The following is a 26571-nucleotide window of genomic DNA, read 5'->3' as shown; positions in this document are numbered from 1 at the left end:
TTGAAAGCTGACCGTGAAGAAAGGTGTTCTTGACATCTAGCTGATGAACTGGCCAGTGTCGAGATACTGCCAAACTGAGTACAGAGCGAATCGATGCAGTGAATTTCAGCTGACCAGGCAGCTAAACGGCCTGCCAAACAGCCTGCCTGGCTCACAAATGGCTTGCTACACACCTAAGATAAACGGCCCCTGCAAACGGCTTGATCTGGCAAACGGACCCTGCAAACGGCCTGCCAAACGGCTTGCCAAATGGCCTGCAAGCCGTTTGCAGGCAAAATTCAAGTCTATTTAAAGGGCTCTCTCCATCCATTTCAACACACACTCAATTTGTAATTCACTTTATATTTTCAAGCTTTTAGTTAGTTTTTAGTAGTATTTAGCTTAACTTTTATTTTCTGGTGGATATCCCGGCGAGTCCCTGCGATCTCGGGCAGATTTCTTCAGCCTTTTCAGGCTTTTATCCGAAATGCTTGTCTTTTGTATTAAACATGTGTTCTTACTTTTTATGTTTGATAATGCGTTCCGATATTACCATTATAACTTAATTAATCTGTATGTTGCCATGATAGAAGTTTGGGTTAGAGTAATTATGTTAATTTTGTACGATTACTGTCGTAATACTGAACTATGAAGTCTAATAGATTTGTATTCTAGCATCTTAAGGATTTACCAACCTAGGTTGTGATCAGGACTTGTCCACCTATATTAAATTAGCTACTTCATAGATTTAAGACCCCAGGTTATACTGTATATGAAGATTCTATGAACTCGGTATGATCGGAGTTCCCAAGAGGCATTTAATGCGCTTTTAGGACACAAAACTTAGGAATTGTGACATGAATGACCTAGTATACCGATTAACTATTTTGAAGAGACTTCTTAGGAGTTGTTAAGATCTAGTTAGTGCCTTCACTATGTGACCCAACCCTATTGCATGTTCTTGTTTGATTGTTGCATTAGGATTAAGTCATATCAACTGTTTAGGTATCTATTAGGTTTCTATCTGCTTTACTTTTAGTATCTCAACTGTAATGCTGTAGAATGCTTGAACTGATATGATCTCATTAGTATGATGAAATGGTTGTTAGTTTTCATTTAAGGTTTTGCCAACTTAAACCAACGGACTCCTTCCGTTTGTGATCAGTGTTCAATCAACACGTCACGTTGTTATTCAGTTAACCAAACTGATAACCAGGGTTAGGATTAGAGCTCAACTCACTAATAAACCTAGTACTTTACTGCGGATAACCTCCAAGGTATAGATACCTTTCAATTATACAACCATGTGACATAATTTTTACTGCTCAAAGAGAACTCCGAGAGCTTAGAGACAAGTAGGTCTGTGTAATTGGCTCATCCAACCAGATCTACATCATTTCAAGCATAGCCTTAACATAAGCATAATTACGTTTCCCTAACCCAATACCAATATCTTGGTCAACTTTCCCTGTTCTGCATACTCCGAATATCCTTCCACTTATTTACTTTTCAGCACTTAGGACGTTTAGCTTAAACCAACTACTATCCTTTATCTAGGTAATTTAAATAAAAGACAATTATCCCTTTGATTTTCAATTCGTTAATCTATTCAAAAATACGACACTAGGTTAACTTACACCTCTACACCTTAGAAAGTAAAAGTAAATTTAGGCCCCGCACAATATAAATAAATAAAACTACTGTTTGCCACCCTGATCAAATGAATCTGACATCCTGTGGCCTAACGACATCGCAAGAATAAAACCGTCCATTTCAGCCATATTGTAAGTAGCACATCAAGTTTTCTGGCGCCGCTGCCGGGGATCGAATATTTTGATTGAGAAAGATTTCAAATAGATAAAAGTATTGTTTGGTGGTGTCTAAGAAAGACAATTATACACGAACTTGGTTGTTAGATTTTCCGAACAGTCTCCAATTATATTGGAACCAAAAGGATCCTGCCTCTCCGTAGTCGGCCTGGCCACCTAGATACAAGTAATCTGTAAGGAATCCTATCAGTTGAGATATCCGATAAGGTTAGCGACCGAATTTCAAGAATAATTGTTTTTACTAAATTATCGATCCTTTTAGTAAATTAACATTTTCTAAAAGTTACTTTTAAGTCTTTTTAAACAGAAAAATCAAAAAAAAAAAAATGGAACAACAAAATACCCTTGCTTCTATGCATAAGTCATGCTTGGAGGGAAGAGGAGGACCAATCACCTTAGGAACCGAAGGAATTCCTGAAATCAGTTCACACATGATTAAACTAGTCAGTATGATCTGTAAATTTCAAGGAATACCAACTGATGATCCAAACTTTCACTTAAACAAATTTATCAGTCTGTTTGACTCTTTTAAGAAGGAAGAAAACGAGAAAAATATTTTGAAACTTCATCTTTTTCAATATTCGCTTTCTAAACACGCTTTGGCTTGGTTTGACGAACTTAACCCGAATTCAATACATTCATGTGAGGAACTAGCCACCAAATTTCAAAACAAATTTTATCCACCCTCCCTACAAACCTGTTTAAGAAATGACATCACAAACTTTTCTCAAAAAGAAAACGCGTCATTGTGTCTAGCATGGAATAGAATATAGATGATGCTTAAAAGATGTTCGAATCATTCGTTAAGTCGGGCAGACATAATCTGTACGCTTTACAATGGTTTGACCACGGATGATAAGTCTCTCCTAGACATGGCCTCGCTAGGCAATTTCATGTCCCGAACAGCAGACGAAGCATGGAATCTCTTGGATACAATAGCTGTACAACAGGAAGACTAGAGCAATGAAGCTGCTGAGAAGGATGACGTCTTCGTGCATACGGTAAAAATGCTGGAAACCAGGTTACAATATCTCACCCTCACTCTTCAAAGTTTACCAATTCCTAAAAACTCTGATGCTACCAGAACCAATCTAAGGTATCCTTACCCTAGATGGGCACATAAATAGCAAAATAGCTTGGATCATAATATAATCTTCCCGTTACACAAACCTACTCTCCACTCTAAGGAAATTTTAGTTGAATTTATGAAAAAGCAATACATGATAAACTTTCAAGTCATAGAATGTCAAAATAAGTTCGACATACATTCAGCCATAAACCTTAGTCAACACAAATCTCCCCACTCTGAAAGTAATTTTCTTGGCAAGACAATCCGAGTAGCACCGCTAGGACAAGGCATTCCCCTACCTCAATTAAGGAGAAGACCGAATGAAGAAACAGATTTCATTCCCGTATTTCAGGAACCCCAGTCAAAAGAGGACTGTGTGGAAAATCCTGAACCAACCGTCGAAACTAAGGAAGACGTTTGTGAAGAGGAAGCATTAAGAAGGACAATTTCCAAAAATGAAGAACAGATAGCATCAGTGACCGTTACTGAAGAATCAGAATTCCAGGAGAAATATGACTCGTTAGACCGAATGGAGATAGCTAGAATGAAGCCATATATCGAGGAACCTCCGGAATTGGAATTAAAGAAGTTACCCGACAATATGGCGTATGCATTCTTAGAAGGAGAATCGCAACTCCCCGTAATTATCTCAAAAGACCTCACGCCACAAGAGAAGGCAAAATTGATTCAAGTCTTGAAATCACATAAGAAGGCAATTGCTTGGAAGATCTCCGACATAAAACGAATCAGCCTCAACTATTACTCCCACAGAATCTTCATGGAAGATGATTTCAAACCATCAGTTCATAGGCAAAGAAGGGTCAACCCTATGATTCAAGAATTCGTCAAGAAAGAAGTAATCAAACTTCTGGACACCGGTCTAATCAATCCCATTTCTGATTCACCATGGGTCAGTCCTGTTCAAGTGGTACCCAAAAAGGGAGGGACGACCGTAATTCAAAATGAAAATAATGAGCTTATTCCAACACGTGAGGTCACCGGTTGGAGAGTCTGAATAGATTATCTTAAACTAAACGATGCAACCTGAAAAGATCATTTTCCATTACCTTTCATTGATTAAATGTAGGAACGTCTATCAGGAAATGAGTACTATTGTTTCCTTGACAGTTTTTCCGGCTACTTTCATATTCCCCTCGATCCAAAGGGCCAAGAGAAGACAACCTTCACCTGTCCTTATGGAACATTTTCCTATCGATGCATGCCCTTTGGGTTATGCAATGCACCAGCTACATTCCAACGATGCATGGTAGCAATACTCCACGACATGATTGAACGTTGTATGGAAGTCTTCATGGACGAATTCTCAGTATTTAGTAGTACCTTTGATTTGTGCCTTTCTAACCTTGATAAGATGCTCACTCGGTGTGAAGATTCAAATTTAGTTCTGAATTGGGAAAAATGTCACTTCATGGTTAAAGAAGGGATAGTTTTAGGACATAAGATCTCAAAAGCAGGAATAGAAGTTGATAATGCTAAGATTGAGACCATAACTAAACTTCAAGAACCTACCAAAGTAAAAGCGGTAAGGAGTTTCCTTGGACATGCCGGTTTTTACCGATGCTTCATCAAAGATTTCTCAATGGTCACACGACCTCTCACTCATCTCCTTGAAAAGGAAGTTCCGTTTGTCTTTGATGAAGAATGTATTAAAGCATTCAACTATATGAAGGAACAGCTAACACATGCACCCATCATGATAGCTTCTGATTGGAGTTTACCATTCGAAATCATGTGTGATGCGAGTGACTTCGCAGTTGGAGTTTTACTCGGACAATGGACAGATAAGCACTTTCATCCAATCTATTACGCCAGCAAAACCTTAACTGGAGCTCAAGAGAATTAAACTACCATGAAAAAGGAGCTTCTAGCTGTAGTATTCGCCTTCGACAAATTCCGTTCCTATCTGATCCTGTCTAAAACTACGGTTTATACAGATCATTCACCCCTTAAATATCTATTCACTAAGAAAGATGCTAAACCAAGACTCCTACGATGGATCTTACTCCTTCAGGAATTCGATATTTAAATTAAAGATAAGAAAGGGGCAGAGAACGTTGCAGCAGACCATCTTAGTCGTTTGGAGAACCCAGCGATGGAACAACTTGCTGAACAAGATATCAGAGATAAATTTCCGGAAGAACAGCTTATGAGTTTAGGACAAGCTCACATAGGATGACAATTCACTGATACTCCTTGGTATGCTGACATAGCCAACTACCTAGTTGCCAGAGTTATACAAAAGGGAATGAGCACATCCCGAAGAAGGAAGTTCTTTAGGGATGCCAAGTACTACTACTGGGAAGACCCTTACCTGTTTAGAATTTGCCCTGAACAGATAATCAGGAGGTGCGTAGATGAGAAACAAGCAGCACGGATTCTTCACCAATGTCACCACAGACCAACTGGAGGTCATCATGGAGCAAACTTAACTGCAAGAAAAGTCTACGAATCAGGATTTTATTGGCCGTCTATATTCCGAGATGAGCAAGATCTTGTAAAGCGTTGCGACGCATGCCAAAGGCAAGGTATTATCTCTATGAAGAATGAGATGCCTCAGACTAATATCTAAGCTTGCAAGATCTTCAATATATGGGGATTAGACTTTATGGGACCATTCCTAAAGTCTAATGGGAAAGAATATGTCCTCGTAGTAGTAGAGTACGTCTCCAGATGGGTCGAAACCCAAGCATTTCCAACAAATGACGCTAAGGTCGTCACCAACTTCCTGAAGAGACTCTTCTGCCGATTTGGAGCTTCCCGCGCTATAATAAGTGATAGAGGCACACACTTCTGCAATACCCAATTTATGAAGGTGATGTAACAATACGGAGTTACCCAAAAAATGTCCACTGCCTATCATCCGCAGACTAACGGACAAGCAGAGGTCACCAACAGAGCACTCAAAAGAATCCTAGAATGCACCGTCGGCCATCATGGAAATAAATGGGCCGAGAAACTAGACGAGGCTCTGTGGGCATTCCGGACTGCTTACAAGAATCCTCTAGGAACTACATCCTATCACATAATCTATGGAAAGCCTATCAACTTTCGTTGGAACTAGAATATAAAGCTCTCTGGGCACTAAAGACCTGGAACCTTGATCCCTCAATTACCACTAAGCATCGGAAGATGCAGATGAATGAACTCGATGAATTAAGAGACCAAGCATACGAAACGTCATACATCTACAAGGAACAAATGAAGCTGACACATGATGTAAAATTGATTCTTACAAAGTTCACTCCTGGAGATAAAGTTCTGCTCTTTAATTCTCGATTCAAGAAGTTCGCTGGAAAATTTAGATCAAGATGGAGTGGGCCATATAAAGTTATACATGCTTTTCCAAACGGAGCCGTGGAATTAGAAGGACCTACTGGCAACTTCAAAGTCAACGGCCACCGGCTAAAAGCTTATCTAGAAGACCATGATAAGGAGGAGCACCTCTTCTCCTTTGATCCATTCTGAAGATCTGGCAAAGAAAAGTCGAGCTGTAACGACTTGATAAACAAAGCGCTCTTGGGAGGCACCCCTTGCTTATCCTTTTTATTTTCTTTATTTTTATTTCAATTATCTTCAATCTACAAAAATATTATCTCTGTATACTAACAACTAAGCGCCATACTTGCGCTTAGTACTTAACAGTTTGTTGAATGTGTTCAGGCAAGAATGCCAAGTTTAGGAACTTCAGTTTACATCCCAGTTCGTAGGAGGAGGACTCCGAGAATTTACTCATCGGAAAGCAGCGCTAATCAGAACAGGCCATCAACATGGCAATTAGGCCCAAGGCGATTGATATTGGAGAGTGTTGAGGAAGATTTTGGTACAGTACCACCAGCTCCTCCTGTTCGACTATCCAGACGTTTAGCTAGGGGACCTGCTGAGCATACACAGCCACTAGAGACACATGAGCCACAGACGGTGATACACTATGGAGCCACCTTAAATGACCCAGATGTTGCATGGGCATTACTCAGAGATCAACAGATACTTTATCGAGCTCTTAGAGCATACCTTCAGCACGAGGGGATACCACGTAGTACTCTGGGCCCGTCATCATTCAGGCTAGCGTGCCGTGTTCAGCCGACACGACAAGCTACCCCCAGGCGTTCCACACCGGTCCCAGTTCACTCAATCGCTTCAGCTGCCATCCCAGCACATGCTACTCCTGCTCCTGTCACGCCTCCTGTCTTAGCCGTTTCACCTGCTCCAGTCACCAAGGCAGTCCCAGTCACTGAGCTACCTGAGGGTTGTCACCTAGTCACAGTTCCCATATCAGTTAAGCCACCTACGGCCTAGGCCTTTGAGATTACCAGGAACATCCCTGATGAGGATCCTTTCCTGAGCTTGTCACACCTGGAGTTACCAACAGACCTTTGTCTGGATTCACTATTAGGCTCCGAGTTGGATGTAGGGCAACCACTTGAGTATTTTCCGAGACAAGAGGATGATGATGATCCCTTCGGACTTCATGGATTCTTCGCAGACACCGCTCAGCACATTGGCCAGGATAGTATTCTGTAGATTACTTTACTTTATTTACTTTTAGTTTTATCTTTTTGAAGCATTGTATTAAAAAGTTATATATAGTGGAAATGCTTCCTTTCTCTTTTTGTTCTTAATGCAGAAATTTTATCAAAAGAGACTGGTCCCTTCCAGCAATTAGGAGACCGACCGTAGGAAGGCCCAGTACTAGGAAAGTAACCTGACCATAGGGAAGTAATCTTTCCTTAAACCTATTTCAATTATTACGCACTAAAATCTCTAAGTGCGGGGTCACCCTGCAACCAACTTAGAAATTTTAGAAGACATTGTCCTTAATTTATAAAGTATTAAAATATACTTTTTCAGAGAACATTAGGGACAATGTTCTTCTAAGTGTAGGGTATTGGGTAAAGGTTTAAAGGACAAGAAACCGTAAAACACCAAGTTTTGAAAAATTCTTTTGTCTAAAAAGTAATTAGCAATGGATATTGGGCGATTTCGAAAAATTCTTAATTTGTTTTTCCCAAAAGATCTAATAAAATTGCTAGAAATCGGTTTTCGGAACATTCATTAGAACGGAACGATTAAGCTAAAACTTATGTTTTGTGTCAAGACATTTCTTTTTTGAAAATATGTAAAAGGCTACGCATGACCAAGCAAGACCCCTACTCCCAAAAGTGAGGACTCTTGGACCCAAAGTATCTGTACGACCCATCAAATCTACAGTACTTTGTCATTTTAATTGATGAGCGTGCCGGTGTACGGTTCAAGCTTGAACTTGGTTCTGACATATGTTTCAAGACCCATGGTTAGTAAGCGCCATACATGGTGCAGGTGCGATACTCCTTCCGAAATCATTCTGAATAGAGAAGACAAAAAGCCATCCGTTTCCATTTCCACTCCAAGCAATTTAAATTGACCAACTCACATAAAGAGTTGATGAATCAGAAAAATTCACCCCAAATTCACTCCCAAAAATACACTACCCATTCACCTCCATTTCCCTTTCCATTTATCAAAAGATCCAGAGATTAATGAAGAGATAGATCGATCAAATTCGCTTCAAAAGCACTTGTTAAAAGATTCCGAACCCCTGATTGTTTTTGATAGGTCAAAGACCTATTTTCAGTGGATTATCACTTCCTCTGTGGGCACCAGGAACAAAAGACAAAAGTTATGAAGAAAGGATATGCCGAAAAGAAAAAAAAAATATTTGAAAGAGCAAAGTCTCTAGAAATAAAGGCAAAGAAAAACCCGAGAAGTTTCCGCAAAGAAGAATACCGGAGGAGCCAAAGAAAATTCTAGACAAAGTCTTAGAAATATCCATCTCTTACAAAGAAACTTTTTACGGATTTCAAGCCACTCTCTATCCAAAAATGGATACTCTGAAGAATCGAAATCTATCAATTCTATCTAAATCAAAAGATCTGGATACCTTTCACCAATCCATAAAAATTTTCCAAACCAAACCATACAACCCGTCTTTCCCTTCAAAGAATGCCTAGGAAGAAGATCAGTGTCGTCCTTACTTAACCGGTGGAGATATCAATGCTTTACCAAGCCTATGATGAGAACTGTTACACGACTGGCTTCTGAGCAACAATACAATTAGATTAGGGCACCCTAAACACTTAAGTGATATGAGTGACCCACTAGTGAGGAGCCTGGTCATGTGTACTCTACATCTGAGAGATGGAACGTACGCTTTTTTCACTATGGACGCAATTGAAATCTAGCGAACAAATAATCGAAGCTCGAAACTTTTTCTAATACTTTCGAAAGATGTGACGACAGCTGATGAAGGCATAATAAAAAGATCTACGGGTGGGTAAGGGAGAATCTATTAGAAAGAACCTTATATTCTCGCTTTTTTGCTTGAGGACAAGTAAAGCTACGTGTGGGGTATTTGATATCGGCCAAAAAGTCACATTTTTACCCCAATATTAAGCCCTAAAACAATAAAGATTCAAACTTTTTTGGCAAAATTATCGCTTTTTCGGTTGATTTTGTAGATTAAGTAATTACGAAGGCGATGCAAAAAGAATCAAATAAAACGGAGCTATAACGAAGATTCTAGAGCGAAAACGGTGAAAGACAAGAAATCAAGTTACGATCCAGTGAATTTCAGCTGAGCAGGCAGCCAAACGGCCTGCCTGGCTCACAAACGGCTTGCCACATGCCCAAGATAAATGGCCCATGCAAATGGCTTGATCTGCCAAACGGTCCCTGCAAACGGCCTTCCAAACCACTTGCCAAATGGCCTGCCAGCCGTTTGCAGGCAAAATTCAAGTCTATTTAAAGGGCTCTCTCCATCCATTTCAACACACACTCAATTTGTAATTCACTTTATATTTTCAAGCTTTTAGTTAGTTTTTAGTAGTAGTTAGCTTAACTTTTATTTTTCAGAGAATATCCCGGCGAGTCCCTGCGATCTCGGGTAGATTTCTTCAGCCTTTTCAGGTTTTTATCTGAAACACTTGTCTTTTGTATTAAACATGTGTTCTTACTTTTTATGTTTAATAATGCATTCCAATATTACTATGATATCTTAATTAATCTGTATGTTTCCATGATAGAAGTTTGGGTTAGCGTAATTATGTTAATTTAGTATGATTACTGTCGTAATACTGAACTAGGAAGTCTGATAGGTTTGTATGCTAGCATCTTAAGGATTGACCAACCGAGGTTGTGATCTGGACTTGTCCACCTATATGAAATTAGCTACTTCATATAATTAAGACCCCTGGTTATACAGTATCTGAAGATTCTATGAACTCGATATGGTCGGAGTTCCCGAGAGGCATTTAATGCGCTTTTAGGAGACGGAACTTAAGAAATGTGACATGAATGACCTAGTATGCCTATTGACTGTGTTGAAGAAACTTCTTAGGAGCTGTTAAGATCTAGTTAGTGCCTTCACTGTGTGATCCAACCCTATTGCATGTTCTTTTTTGATTGTTGCCTTAGGATTAAGTCATATCAACTGTTTAGGTATCTATTAGGTTTCTATCTGCTTTACTTTCAGTATCTCAACTGTAATGTTGTATAATGCTTGAACTGATATGATCTCATTAGTATGATGAAATGGTTGTTAGTTTTCATTTAAGGTTTTGCCAACTTAAACCGACGAACTCCTTCCGTTTGTGATCAGTGTTCAATCAACACGGCACGTTGTTATTCAGTTAACCAAACTGATAACGAGGGTTAGGATTAGAGCTCAACTCACTAATAAACCTAGTACTTTACTGCGGATAACCTCCAAGGTGTAGCTACCTTTCAATTATACAACCAAGTGACATACTTCTCACTGCTCAAAGAGAACTCCGAGAGTTCAGAGATAAGTAGGTCTGTGTAATTGGCTCATCCAACCAGATCTACATCATTCCAAGCATAGCCTTAACATAAGCATAATTACCTTTCCCTAACCCAATACCAATATCTTGGTCAACATTTCCCTGATCTGCATACTCCGAATATCCTTCCATTTATTTACTTTTCAGCACTTAGGACGTTTAGCTTAAACCAACTACTATCCTTTATCTAGGTAATTTAAATAAAAGACAATTATCCACTTGATTTTCAATTCGTTAATCTATTCAAAAATACGACACTAGGTTAACTTACACCTTCTACACCTTAGAAAGTAAAAGTAAATTTAGGCCCCGCACAATATAAATAAATAAAACCACTGTTTGCCACCCTGATCAACTGAATCTGACATCCTGCGGCCTAACGACAATGTACGAACAAAACCTCCGTTTCAGCCATATCGTAAGTAGCACATCACATACATACATACATAAATACATACATACATACATACATACATACATACATACATACATATATACATACATACATACATACATACATACATACATACATACATACATACATACATACATGCATACATGCATGCATACATACATACATACATACATACATACATACATACATACATACATACATACATACATACATACAAACATACATACATACTTACTTACATACATACATACATACATACACACATACATACATACATAAATACATACATACATACACATATACATACATACATACATACATACATACATACATACATACATACATACATACATACACATACACATAAACCTATATACATGCCTACATACATTCGTACACAAACATACCTACGTACATACATGAAACATACCTGCGAACATACATACATACATACATACATACAACCATACATACATACCATACACACCTACATAAGCATACATACATACGTACATACATATTACATATATACATAATTACCTACATATTTCCATACATACATACGTACATACATACCTATATAAGCATACATACATGCAAAAACATACGTACCTACATCCGTATACGTTGATACATACCAAGTCATCCATAAAACTATGAAAAAAAAAACATAAATACACTGGGTGTTTACAACTCAAAAACTGTTTGTAGGTACACCTCTTCGGAGTCTCAAATAATGACATCTGATACGGGTACATCATCTGATTGGGAAAATGCTAATTGTACTTAGGCAGTATCTGGTGTTGTTGAGGGAACTTATACTAAGGTGGAAGTGACCGTTATTGCAAAGTATACCCGATTGGCTGGTATGTGTTCGGAGGAACGGGGTACCCACATATCACCGAAGGAGTAGTATGATTTGAAACATTGATGTTCGAGTTCACTTGAACCTGCTGTTGTTCCAATTCTTTAATTTGATCTAGGGCCTCCTATAGTTGACTATGTAAATCCAGGATTTGTTTTTGAGGATCATCATCTTCTGACACATGCCCTTCTTCAAGAGCTCTGAATGTTTCGGGGGTTGAGGGGCCAGTTACGTTTCCTGCATCATCTGACATACCTGCACTACCGCAACACCTCACACAAACTATTAATGGATAACAGGTTAGTACCTATCAACTAACACACATAATCCCTTAATTCACTTAACTCATCCTTTAAGATATTTTTGACACAACGCTAGGTTTGGAAATATGACATTCAACACAATATACATGCGGCCAAATCTACGCTCTAATACCAACTTATAACACTGTACTTTTTTTTAAATCACAACTGAAGACATACGTATATAAAAATGTACCCTTACATACATATAAATATAATTTTACACATTTATTCTTAGTTACATCATTACTAAAACAACATGTGCTACGTTAATATCTGATTACAAATATAAAATACTAGACATCAGAGTTGGCTTCGTTAAACATATCTTCAACAAGTTCCCTCCCTTTTATCTAGCATGCAAAAGATACAAAACCTTCAAGGGAGGAGGTGAGGGGTTAGCACGAAGCTAAGTGAATGGAACTACCTAACAGGTCTACCATGCAGTACCAACTTGTATGGGCCTTCGACCACTAGCTGATCAAGCCAATCGATAGTCTTAACTAATAAATCTCTAGTATAATCATCCTCATGCAACGAATAAATCATTTTGAACTATACTCAACATACAGTAGTCAACAGAACCCAACCTGACAAGGTTCACCACTTGAGCAGAACCTAACAAGTCAAGGCTCTAAACAACTAGTGCATAGATATCGGCAAAATTGACATGTTTTTATACCTAATATAAAGACCTAAAAACAATAAAGTAATCAACTTTATCAAAGAATATGGTGGTTACTCGCTTTATTTAGTAGATCGAGTAATTACAAGGCATTGCAAAAAGAATCAGAGAAAACATACTTAAAACGGAGAATCTAAAGAGAAAACGATGAAAAGAAGATACGGCCTCAAAAACAAGCCAAAAATGGGCTGCCAAGCCACGCCACACTGTTTGCCATATATACAGATACGGGCTGCCAAGATCTAACACAGCTGCCAGTTTGACCAGCTACACGGGCACTCTCCACGGCCAAAACAGCAAACGGGCAATCTCCACGGGCCACCAGACCAATTACACGGGCACTCTCCACGGGCAGCCCAATTCTTTACGGGCACTCTCCACGGGCTCCCAGGCTCGGTTTTCTGCAATAAAAAGGCTCATTTGACATCCATTTCAACATACAATTCAACACACAATCTACTCTCAATCTTAATTCTTTCTCTAGTTTCTCTCTCTAGGATTTTGATAATAATTATAGGTTTAGCGATAATCACCTAGAGTAGGCGTTAAACGCAGTCTGTAAATGATTGGAGGTGCATCCAAAGTTGTCACTTTTGTACTTTCAGAGCTAGATTAATCTACGATACTCTTTATCTTTTTATACTATAATTTATAATGTATTTCATTATTCTATTGGTAGATAATATTGTTGCCATGATTAGCGAGTAGTTATCTTTTAGTGTATGTTATGCTGTAGTTAGTTACGATGTTGAAATAATGAATGTATAATGTGATGCTGTTATGATACTTTCCTATTATGACTAAACTCAATCACTTTTCCAAATAATAGAACGTGGTTATAGGCTCTGTTATTGGGAAGTCGAGATCTCTAATTCAGAGTACACTATATGTTTTCACCCCTTGGTAAGAAAACTCTGCCGAATACATAGTACGCTTGACGGACGCACACCGGTTGTAGTATGTTAACTGACACTATGGATTCCAGTAGGTGATCTTTTGTAAATGGAAACACTGATTGACTCTTGGAGTATACGGTTGGCCTCAGGCGATGCCATTGTAGTCAGTAGGATTTAAACATCGCATGTATATGAGGAGGCACACCGGTTGTAGTACACAATGACTCGTTATGTATGGCCATGGAAACAGTTTCAGAGTGAATAATGTACATTTACACCATAACGCGGTCTCGGGCATTGCACTTCGCTTGTGGAATTCGTTAGTTAATTCAGGATCTGTTTTTTAACTCATAAAGGATTGGATCGTTAGTATAACTGAACGTGTTCATAGAGTTTACACTTGTAAATCTAGCCATGGTGTTCATCATGGTTGACTTTCTTTTAACTAAGAACCTAACTGATCTTTTACTAATCATTAACAAAAGCATCGGAACACATCACGTCTCTCGGTTACGATATGATTTTTATTCTAGCTATGCTTAAGAAAGTTTAGACCTTAAGGATCGTTAATACGCCACCTTACCGGATCGCTCCTATTGATGAGCCGTCTAGTGTATTCATGTAGTCGTGTTGCTCTGGCGTTAGGGGTATGTAGTGTTGCTTTCTATTCGAAATCTTCAAACATATCGAATTACCCAGTGACATGTCTTTGACAGGGATGTTTAGGATAGTATAGTAGGTAACTGGTGATAACGTACCCATGAGCCGACCTTACACATATCCAACATCGTACTAACAAAAGCAATACCATGCGCTAGCTTTAGCCTTATCTGAAATACAAATTTCATCCATTACTAATTTATTTATTTATTATCTCTATACTTATTATTCAGGATATAGAAAACCAAAACATATTCCAACTAGTCCTTAGAATAATACTAGGATTACACTATAGCGAAAAGGTTCGATTCTGTTCACTTCTTAAACGAACGACCCTAGGTCATACTTCCTGATATGCCCGAATCTGACGGTTTATTTATGAGGTGTCGTTAGGTCGCAAAACGTCAATTCATGATATCAACAGAAGAAGTTGATTTTTTAATTTATATGTGCTGGGCCTAAATGTATTATTCCTTCCTATGGGTTAGCAAGGGTAAATATGACCTAGGGTCGTTCCTTGAGCTGTCGAATTTGAAACGGAGCTTATTCAGATAATTTAGTAATTAAGATTGAGTTTGTACACAATTTAGTATCCAAGACTAGTGGCCAGGTACACCTTGTGGAGAGGCGGAATTCTTTTAGTCCCAATAAATTGGCGACTGTTCAGAAAATCCAACAACCAAGTCCAACCGGTTTATTCTAGACATCACTTTATCCGGAATATCAAATTGTGTAAAGGCTATAGTTGGGGTGATTTGATTTATAATTGTATTTAAAATATTAAATCAATATAATTAAAATAAGCTAGCTAGCATGCAACAGCTAAGGCCAGAGAAGATGTGGTTCACCATGATTTAAGATAACGTAGTGTCGGGATGATTGCGAGACACTGATGTGTGCGAGGTAGTATACGAAATAGTTATATTTTTATTGCGAAATACTATTAAATACGATACAATTTTACACAAGTTATTTATTTATTTATAGAATGGATATACCTAAACCTTGCTACAATACTTATAGGCAGTGTACCTAATCGTAAAGTAGTGTAGTTTTTAGTAAGTCCAGTTCGTTCTGCAGGAAGCTAGCCAAGCTCAACGCTATATTTTAAACTATATTTATATAAATATATATATATATATATATATATATATATATATATATATATATATATATATAAGTAATATTATTATTATTATAAAAGGGGGTTTTTACCTTTTAATGACCGGTTTGTCAATTTTATGTCTTAAGTCACAATTAAAACCTAATGTAAAATATTAAATATAAATACAACTTAATTTAAAGCGTAAAGTAAATGACGATAAATAAAAATGCGATAATTTAAAGTGCGATAAATAAAATGACGATAAATAAAATTGCGATAATTAAAAAGTACGATAATTAAAAGTGCGATAAGATATAAAATAAAGGAATTATGCTTATTTAAACTTCTGTAATCATGATGTTTGACTTGTTGATTTTAGTTTATTACCATGAGTTAATTGTCCTTTGTCCTAGATTATTCGATATGTCCATATGGTTTTGTCCATAATAGTTCATCAGTCATAAATATAAAGTGCGAGGATCTTCATCAAATTATCCTTATACCCGAAGTCAAATATTCCAACTAATTGGGGATTCGAACTGTAACAAGGTCTTAATACTTTGTTTAATGAATACACCAGGTTATCGACTGCATGTAGTCCAAGGTTTTAATACTTTGTTAACAATTACACCAATTACCCTTGAATGTAATCCACCCCTATTTTAATGAGTCCATTGACTATTAATCCATCCACGTGTCCGGTAAAATGAACAATTATTGGTATTTATAGATATCCAGCCCACCGTACCCGATTAAGCGTATGTGGTTATTTATATATACGTCAAATTGTAACCTTTATATTAAATTAACAAGATATCATTTAGTTAATTAAATATAAAGCCCATTAATAGCCCATAGTCCAATTTCCACAAGTGTCTTTCTTTTGTCCAAACCCCAATTATGGTACAAACCCCAATTACCCCGTCTTTAATATTTAGCCCAACATCACGATTACTTTGATTTAAATAAGCATAATAATAACTTAGCTATGAGACATTAATTTAAAAAGGTTGAACATAACTTACAATGAGTATTAATAGCGTAGCGTTACACGGACAAAGTTTCGACTTACAAACTTACAACATTCGCCACTATAACCTTATTATTATTAAACTTAAATTAAAATTAAATTTATAAATTATAAATATAAATATATCGTAGATAGATAGATAGAAAAAGGTGTGTTGAATCGATCAGAATGCGTGGCCTTTTATAGGCCCACGTTTCACTGTACAGCTTCGCGAGTGCGGAGCTCTGGATTCCAGCTCATAGATTAAATCAAAAATGTGGGCTGCGTATAATTATAATATATAGTAATATATATAATTAATTATATATTATATTATATTCTTGTGCATAGTTGACTTGTAATTTTTGGTCCGTTGCGTCGCGCGCTGAAAGTTGGTTCATGTCTCGGTTCCGGATTTTCGAACGTTTTTTTGTACAATTTAATATCTTGTACTTTGTGTTTCATGGCTTGTACTCTTATAATTTTTAGACGTTTCTCATTAATAATTTGAACCACTTGGATTGTACTTTGTACTTTTTAACTTTTTGGTCATTTGCGTCTTCAATTCGTCGAATCTATCTTTTGTCTTCACCTTTTATTATTTAAACGAATATCACTTGTAAATAGAACAATTGCAACTAAAAGCTTGTCTTTCTTGAGGGATAATGCTATGAAATATATGTTCGTTTTTAGCATTATCAAATATTCTCACACTTGAGCGTTGCTTGTCCTCAAGCAATATAGTCTTGAAATAAAAATACTAGAATCACTTCTTTATTCTTCACACTTTGTACATCAGTGATTTCTATACGGCGGTATGAACAATGGTAGTAACATTGTGGTTTACAGTCCTACATGACTATGAAAATTTAGATCCTTTAAGGAAATTGGATCTTTATGAAAACATTTGATCTTTTTAAAAATTCAATCTAGCTTTTACTCTAGATCAGTTTTCCGAAATAACCCTTCACCGGTGTTTGCAAAATGTTTTTGTGGGTTTTGTGGGTTTCAGATTTAAAAATTTTAGCTCAAAACTTGCGGTTTTGTGTCACCCACTTGCTAACCTTGTATTGGGAAAGCAACACGTCCAGTATACTTTCTCCGTATATTACCTTTCGGTAAACTATCGTCCGGTTGTAAAGGAAAGCGTTGAACAAGCAACTGTTGAGGCAGTGTCCCGTGACATGATTTTGATTATGGTCTATAACTTGTAGGATGCAATTACTATCCTTGGTAGGAGCAATAGTAAATATAACCCTATAGTTTTTCGGTCTGGCACAAGGTCCTGTCTTTGACCATGCTATGCAACCACCGTTCTTACGGTTAACACCCGATTTGGTTCAGGTGATCTAATAAATTTCGGTGAATTCTTAGGATTTTACGTTCAATGGTAATGAACGCATTAAAAATGGGCTTTCAGAAAATAAATCGGTTTGTAATTTGATCAAAATATTTTCTCGTTCAAGCTCGAGTTTAGATATCATCGAATTCCATGAGTTTGAATTCTCAATCTTTAAAGTCAATCTCAAGGATTGAGTAATATCAGGCTTAAAAGCTGATTTTTGATCTTTTAAGGAGATTATCCTTTCTGGGGATCTGATTCATTAGTCTTATAAGCAAATTTACACGGTGCCCCCTATTGTACGAGACAGATCCTCTCATGGTTAGGATAACTCTGACCACTTGGTGACCCTGTTTGATGCTGAGGTCCGTGGATTTCCAGCTGATTTTCGAGAAAACTTTTCAAGTTTTTTCGTAGACTCTACAACTGGTCTGGACGACAACTTCCTGACCTAAATCAAGAAGCGCGTGTCTTTTTCTCGGAAGACTTTACTTCCTTTTAAATCAAGTGGCACATTTCTTTCAAATATATTATAAGAAATCGGGTAAAACTGATAAAATTTTCCAAAACAAAAGTATCTTAAATTATTTGTACACAAATATGTGATATATGTTCTAAATAACTTGGTAAATTTTTCCTACACTTGGCTTTTATTTTCCTTTCTTTGCCTTTTTATTTTCCTCTATTCCATGTTAAATGAATTCAAGCATTTTGGATTGTTTCTCAATTTATATCCTTTCCGAGGTAACAATAATTTCGGTGTTAACACCTAGTTTTATCGTTCATAAATATGTATAAACATGATTTTGAGTTCATTTAGTTAAAAATTTTGAAAAATTTTACTAGAATTGGGTAGTCAGTATATAAGACTAGGGCTGTTCTTTATTATCAGAGAGCACTAGATTCTAATACAACTATTGCGTTACTAGTATTTTTAATGGTAACCAAGTGTTTAAATTAAAATTTTTAAAAATCCGAAAGAATTTAACCCCTTCTCACATTTAAGATCTTGCAATGCTCTCATTTGCAAGAAATCAGTAACAATTTAAATTATTGAGGGTGATTAGCGTAGAAAAATGATTAAATTTTACCAAAGTTTCCAAAATATTGTTGTTTATGTTGAATGATAAATGGTGCACATCATTTGTTCATTCCTGCAGTTGTTATTTCACATATATTTTGCATCTTGTCGTCAAAATTAGTTGCTTTTGCTGAACTTAATGCCAGTCTTTGAAAATGCGCTGTTTTACCCTGTTTTGTACATGAGATAAACTACAAACATATATATACATATTTTTGAAGTTGGGTATATCACCCCACATTCAAAAATGATTAAAAATCTAATAATAAAAGTTAGAAAATTATAAAAACTATTATAGTATCAAAAGAAATATTAAAAGTATAAAATTACAAGTTACCAAATAAATAAAAATAGGCATAAAAGAAAATTAGGGTTGATGAGGATGGTGCCAGTAGGGATTCCATTCATAGCCGTATGTGCTGTAGAATGCTTGAGCTGGGTCATATGTAGGGTACGGTAGTCGGGTCTGTATAGTCCAGGGAGGAAATACGGGCATTGGAGTAGGAATGTAGTTTGTATTTATGTATGTACAATGACTTATGATTTAGTTTTGATGATACTGCCAATCTTGAAATGCTCGTTGTCTAGCCATTTCATACTCATGTTGAGCCATAAAAATTTGCATTTCTGTCATCTGATTCCCCCTCTCGCATTACCGTGCTGCTGATCTCTTTCGACCTGTGGATGATGGCCATCATATGGTGCTGCAGCGTTATGTCGTTTCTTTAAAACCTTAGCACCATGATATACTTTCAAACCAATTGTATCACGGGGTTCTGGTGCTGCAATTATTAATCCCCCCCGACTTCTATCGACACCGAGATACTCAGCAATTAAAGTAACAAAGATACCACCTCCTATTATACTATTAGGCCGTATACCCCTAACCATAACCGATAAATAATAACCCACACAATAAGGTATACTCACAGCGCTCTGTGGGTCTCGAATACACATGAGGTAAATAAATCATTCTCATTTACCTTCTCTTTGTTCCTACCTCGCTGTGTAATCGAGTTTGCTAAGAACCCATGGATTACTCTTAGCTCAGCTATATCAATATCAGTATAAGAGTTATTCCCCCCCACGAAATCGGTTATGTCTAGTCATTCTACTCCATATTCCATTCATATCAAAATTTTCATCAAACCTCCTACCATTAACTATCAACCTTTGACAATCAGTAGATGCTAGTTCCTCAGGCGTATATATACACAAAGCCTGAGCCATGTCTAGTAGAGACATATGGCGCATCACAGCTCCTAATAAAAATCTAATAAAACTCCGATCGGTTAAGGTAGCTACCCGATCATTTATTTCAACACTACATAATAATTCCACACACCATTCTCTATATACACGCCTACGTATATTGAACAAATATTCCCAATCATTAAAAGTAGAATTACCATACCTTTGTGTAAGTAATTCTCTGATTGGATCGGCCAATCCCACTGTTTCTAACGGTTCCCAATCTATTACACTGGGTACTTCAACAACATTAGACTGAAGGGTGTGCAAGTTCCTCTGATATTTTGGATAATCTATCCAATGTCGGTCAAACCTTAAATTAGGGTGTAAATCTGCCAATTCTATATTTGAATATGAAATGAATTGATGGGGTAGATTTTATCTATATTGGTCGTTAATCTCCTGTTCTTCTGCATTCTCAGGAGGAGCATTGTGAGCCTGGGATGCGGATGAAGATTCACCCCTTTCAGTCTGCAAAACACAGTAAACATAATTTTTTGTGCATCCAAATATGCATTAGTGTTAGCAAAATCATAAATCAAAAACAATCATAATGACATGTTTAATCCATATTAAACTTTATACGCATTTTCATAATATTAACAATTCTACACTTTTACAAATAAACATATATGAAAATGTATACAATGTTCCTTAGCATTCATCTTCTAAATCATGTCAAAAATAATCATTATAGCAATTAAACGAGTTCCAAATGGCATTCATATCAATTAAATCGAGTTCATGCATTTTTGACTCAAAAAGTCCACTTTAATACTTAAAAATCATGTTTATGATCAAAGTTTTGATCATTTAGCAATCTAAACATGTTACACTACTTAATTAAGCATGAACCATCAACAAAATTTGTCCATAAACCGTTTATGTCAAAAAGCCCCAATTTTGCTCAAGAACACGAACCCTAGATTACTCAAAATTTGAAGTTTAAGGCTTCTAATCATGTTAAATAGCATCAATCTTGGTTATACAAGCATAATGCACAAACAATTTAAGCATAATTAAACTAGAAATCATCAAAATCAAATTAGGTATAAATTTATTCAAGAACACTAAAAATCCGAATTAAAGAGTATTTAGATGTAGAAATTACCGATCTCCTTGAGTAACTTCTTGGTAGGATCCTTCTCAACATAATTTTAGCAAAAAATTTTGTGTTTAACGGTGAAAAATTTCGAATTTGAGAGCGTTTTGTGTGTGTTTTTCGCAGAAAATTGGGTGTGGTGTGTTGAGGACTGGTCTGTTCGACCAGTTAACCCTTCTGAATTTTTATTTCTCCGCGAGTGCGGATGTGGGGTCACCCCAATCTCCGCGAGTGCGGATTTCATTTTTTTTATATATAAAAACCTTATACTTATAATAAAATTAATTTAAAAATTTTGTTTCTTTTAAGAGTGAGGGCGTTTCGGATCGTTCTCCTAGTTCGTCTTTCAACAAAATTTTAAAATTTGTCATTTACAAGCGTTTGTTTTAAAAGCAAATATTTTTGGGTTTTTTTAATGTTTTTGGCATACTTTAATTCAATAAGATTAAAAATAATGATAATAAAATTTCTCGTCCCTCCCTTGGGTAAAGCAATTTCGGTTCAACGACCTAGTCTTCAACTCACGACGAATTTTAAATATCAAATTTTTAACTTAATGAAATAAAGTAAATTTTAATTTTTAAATTCACACCAAACTTAAATTTAAAATGCATAAAATTAAAAATTCATATTAATATTATTAATATTTTTATACATTAATTTTACAAACTTTATATTGAAAATATTAATTTTTTTAAAATATATAAAAAACTTAAATATATTGATTTAAAAAGATTTACAATAATAATTTAATATTTATATATTAATTTTAAAAATATGGTAAAAATAAAATTAAAAATCTTTTTGGTCTTTTATCCCACTTTAATCAATCAAATATTATCAAAAATATACGCCCCTCTTTTGGTAAAGTAATTTCAGCTATATTACCTAGTTTTACTCCTGACGAATTTCTGAAATATTTTGGATTGATTGATTAAAGATATTTATACCTTAAGAATAAACAGTAAATTTCACAGTGATGTAATAAATTTTTGTATGATATCAATAATTTCGGCTTCGCATACCTAATTTTATTGAATATCAATTTAATACTTTATAGCGAACGATTCAGCGTTTATTATCAAAAGGTTAAAAGCAATAAATAAAAAATAAAAACTGTACATACTTACCTGTGAGATAGAATTCTCAGAGACCTGCTTTAGCTGACTCATAGGAGAGTCGTGTGATTTGGTTTTCCATAGCTACATAAGCGTAACATCGATTCTTCAATAACTTTTCTTCTAAACATATTAACGGTCCTTCTCTGCATAGAGTAACAAATTCGGTATTTGAATATGTTTGATTGTTCGAACATTTACCTTCGTGTGACCATTTTTCACATTTATGACATCTTTCAAAGTGTCGTGCTCTTCTTTTTGTTGTGGATTTTGATTTTCCTTTACCAAAATGTATCTTATGATAATTCTTCCTGAGTTCTTTCCTTACTTCGTCCATTTTGCCGCTTATGAATGATACCAGTTTACTCGGGAAAGTGTTATTATTACGTTTAGTAATCATAGCGTGTAGTAGTAGACCATGGTTCAGATCAAAGGAATTCTTCATCTTGTAAAACCTAAAAGAAATAAAAATTCAGAATGGAGGGAGAAGACTAGTTCTTTAGGGTCTGCTAGGGAAAGACCATGCGGATTCCATTTTCGAGAACTACACGAAAACAAAAAATTTAACTCTAACAGAAATATATATAATCCTTACAAATACTTGATTCTCCCAACACTTAGTTAGCTGTGGTGTCGAAATTGTGATTAACTTTGTTTTCAATTGGACTATCAACAACTTGTATATCTCTGACTTTTGCTTCAAGCCAATTGTTGATTTCCTCTGTAACTTTCACAAATTCAACTAACATTGCATTTTCTTTAGGCGACAAATTGGATACTAATCGGTTACATAATTTAAAGTTCCCCTTAATCTTAGCATCTTGAATCCGTTTATAATGTTTCTTCGTTGAATAGTTGAAAACGGGTTCATCTAATTTCGTATCAACAACGGGGTTCTTTGTTATTGGTTCATCATTAGGTGTTTCTTCATCTTCCCCACACTTAGGCATTTTTATTGGTTCAACAGTTTTGGTTGGTGGAGATCTAAACTTTCGGTTTACAAAGGTAACCGATTTGTCACCATCCCTAAGTGTCATTCTACCTTCTCTTACATCAATGAATGCTTCGGTGGTTGGTAAATATAACAAAGCTCATATTTCCATACTTGAATTGACAAATTTGCCTATAGGGTTGTTATCCATACGTAATATATAATTAAATTCGAGGTTGATCAAATATTTATTTTTAGTCAACACTTTTTGTTAACTAAATTTTACACTAATTATATAAAATAACTTTAGTTAATATTAATATTAATGCGTATTATATTTAAAACTATATGAAACATAATTATTAATTAAATGATAAGTTATTTTAATCATTATATATATATATTTTTAGCTTATAAAAAAAGACATTTTTTTATAAATTAAATAATGAGCCCATGAATTTTGACTAAATATTTTCAAAAACAAAAACTTATTAAAAACATTTTTAACATGTTTTTATTTTTTGTCAAAATTGGCACCTTTATTTTATTTATATTTTTTCTTTTCACCAACCATTTTTTTCCCTATAAATACCCACTTCTATTTCATAAAAACATGTATCAAATCTTTTAAAAAAACTCTCTCACAAACTTGGGAAAGTACTTGAGGTATTTTCTATATTTTTTTCGAATTGCTTTTATTTTTTTGTATATTCTTTAAAAATTCGAATTTAATATATATATAAATTATTTTTATATGTTATAATTAGTATTATAAGTATTATGATGTATAAAAATAATTTTGATAATTTATGGAATATTATTTATAATTAAATACGCATTATGTAGTATTTAAACATAAAAACAATATAAAATTCGTAATAAAATATTAAACAATAATAAAAATAATTATAATTTTTTTTTGAGATTATTATACTTTTATAAACAAGCAAAAATTATAAAAATTAAATAAATGGGACGATTATTATTTAAAAATAAGTTAATTTTGCATTATTCTAAACCGAGAGAAATAATAAAGAAAATACAAAATAAATACAAACGTGTATTAAATATTTTTATAAAAATTTTATATGATTAGTAGCATCACTAGATACTTTAAAAAAAATATAAAAATTATTTTTCCTATTTATTTAATTATAGGCTGATTACAATGGTTAAATAATTAGAAAACATTAAATAAATAATATTTTGATAAAAAATTTGATTTAATAATTTTTATAACATTTTTACATAATATAGAACCTGTAAAAAATATAAAAATATTTATTTAGGTCGATTTAATATTTATTACCTAATTAAATTTGATTAATATAAACTGAGTATATATATAAAGAAAAGTGGGAAATAAATACAAAAACTTGATAAAATTATTTTTATAAAATATCCTACTGAACTGTATAATTAACTAAGTTTATAAAAATTATAAATATAATATTTAATGAATTAATATTCAAATTAACATATATTAGTAAGATTTTCGATTAACATAAGTATATTACATATACTAAATTAATATTATTATTATAACTTACGGTTAATAACTAAGTATACTATATAATAAAATATAATGCTTATAATGTAAGTTAATAACAATACATTATTAATAAACACTTATTTTATAACTATACTAATTTAATAATAATAACTTATAGTATATAATATAAGATAATCAAATTGTTAATACATTAATAAATATAATATAACATATATAATAACATATAAACCTAAAGTGAAGGTTAATCAAAGATAATGTACAATTCATGTGAACTTCATCGCTACTCACGGTCGTAAGTGAATGATGTCTAGGTTGCCATTTATGGGTAAGCTTGTGGATCTCGAATGCCATGACTTAGATTCTGGTCAAGAGTCCTGGGCCCCCGGTTACATCTGGTCATTCCTGACTTATTTGATAACAACGAAGTTTGAGTAAAGTTATACAACGTCTTGCTAAATATTAACCCGAACTTTCTAAAATTGGAAAATTACTATAAGTGGAAACTTTCCATAAATAGTAACCTTCCGAAAATGAAAATTCTTTAGTGAACCATTACTATCAATATAGTACTATATACTATTGTCTGTTAGGCAATGTCTGAACATACGTTCTATCTCTAGGTTGAGATCTCGGTCACGTCCTTCTGTTCAATTCTTTCGTGGAATACTCTTTTGTGCTACTAAGGTGAATTTCATAGCCCCACTTTTTACTGTTTCATAACTGTTTTTATAACTTTTGGGGTAAGACACATGCTTGCTTTATAACTGTTTTACGCTTAGACACAAGTACTAAATTGTTAACTATGCTGTCTTGCTTTGATTCATGCTAAATCCCTACCGTAATATCGTTAATTGCTACGTATAAATGCAAACTTAATTATTGTGAGTAGGCCTATTGAGAGTAACGTCTCTAACCATTCGACCGTTGGTCTTTGATTACATAATAATGATTCCACGACACTGACAGTACAAGGTGTCATAGGGTAAATTGTTTAGTAGCGATATTACAAACTGCAGCAACACTTTTAGATTGATATTTCTATATTAATCAACTTTAAACTAAATCTTGTGGTCTAAAACTTTGGATATTATTTTTAAACCTGTGAATTTCACTCAACCTTTTTGGTTAACACTTTAAGCATGTTTTGTCTCAGGTGATGATTGAGCTAGCTGTTTACAACTTTGTGATGATAGATTTGATGCTTGCATGGAGTCCACATCGCATATTATATTTTAGTTCATAAACATTTATTTTACGTTTTAATAATAATGTAAACATGTATTACTGCTTCCGCTGTTTTATTAACAAAAGTTTTATTTAAAAAGTCTCATATAGAGTCGTTCTCATTATACAACTGTGTTATGATATGATTGGTTACAATTTCCCCTGGTCCATTCTGGGGGGTGTGACAGATTGGTATCAGAGCAGGATTGTTATAGAGAACCAGGATTGCATTTTATGTGTGCCTTATGTGCTAGTTAGGGTACCTTAGCAATCTTTAGGACTATAACCTTTCCTGCCTTAGTTTTAAGTGCTTTTCCCTTATATCTTACCTCGTGCTTT

This window comes from Rutidosis leptorrhynchoides, chromosome 8 (genome assembly GCF_046630445.1).
Source record: "Rutidosis leptorrhynchoides isolate AG116_Rl617_1_P2 chromosome 8, CSIRO_AGI_Rlap_v1, whole genome shotgun sequence".
Taxonomy (NCBI): domain Eukaryota; kingdom Viridiplantae; phylum Streptophyta; class Magnoliopsida; order Asterales; family Asteraceae; genus Rutidosis; species Rutidosis leptorrhynchoides.
Note: the sequence above shows the minus strand (reverse complement) of the source record.